Consider the following 546-nt stretch of genomic DNA (forward strand, 5'->3'; position numbering starts at 1 on the left):
TGATTCATGCTCTAGGCTGGGAGCTCAAGCTTATTGCTTTTTCAAACACGGTCTACACCTCTCAGGTGCCGAGTTACAGGACGGTGAAAACAGTGAGTTTGTGTTAGACGCGAATCGTGCTCTGTTTCATGCTTTAGGCTGGGAGCTCAAGCTTATTGCTTTTTCAAATAAGGGAGATTTCCATCTCCCTTATTTGCATATTACCCAGAGGAGCGTGCGTGGCCATTTGAGTCTCCTCACTTATTTATAGTATATAGTTGTTCTCCCTAAGGAGAAAAGAGCGTTTCTGACCCCTGTCCCAGGCCTCTCACTAGCAAAAGCCAGACTCCTACTGTACACTGATGATGGGCAATAACCCGGAAACAGCTGTAAGTGCATGGAGTCTGGCTTTGCTTTTGAATACCAGTCATTGTAAGAAGACTTGTATAAAAAGTCTCACTTTGACTCGAAGGAATGCTGCCTTTCAATACGTGGCACTGTGGAGGATTTATTCCATCTCCCTTATTTGCATATTACCCAGAGGAGCGTGCGTGGCCATTTGAGTCT

This window comes from Eleutherodactylus coqui, unplaced genomic scaffold (genome assembly GCF_035609145.1).
Source record: "Eleutherodactylus coqui strain aEleCoq1 unplaced genomic scaffold, aEleCoq1.hap1 HAP1_SCAFFOLD_42, whole genome shotgun sequence".
Taxonomy (NCBI): domain Eukaryota; kingdom Metazoa; phylum Chordata; class Amphibia; order Anura; family Eleutherodactylidae; genus Eleutherodactylus; species Eleutherodactylus coqui.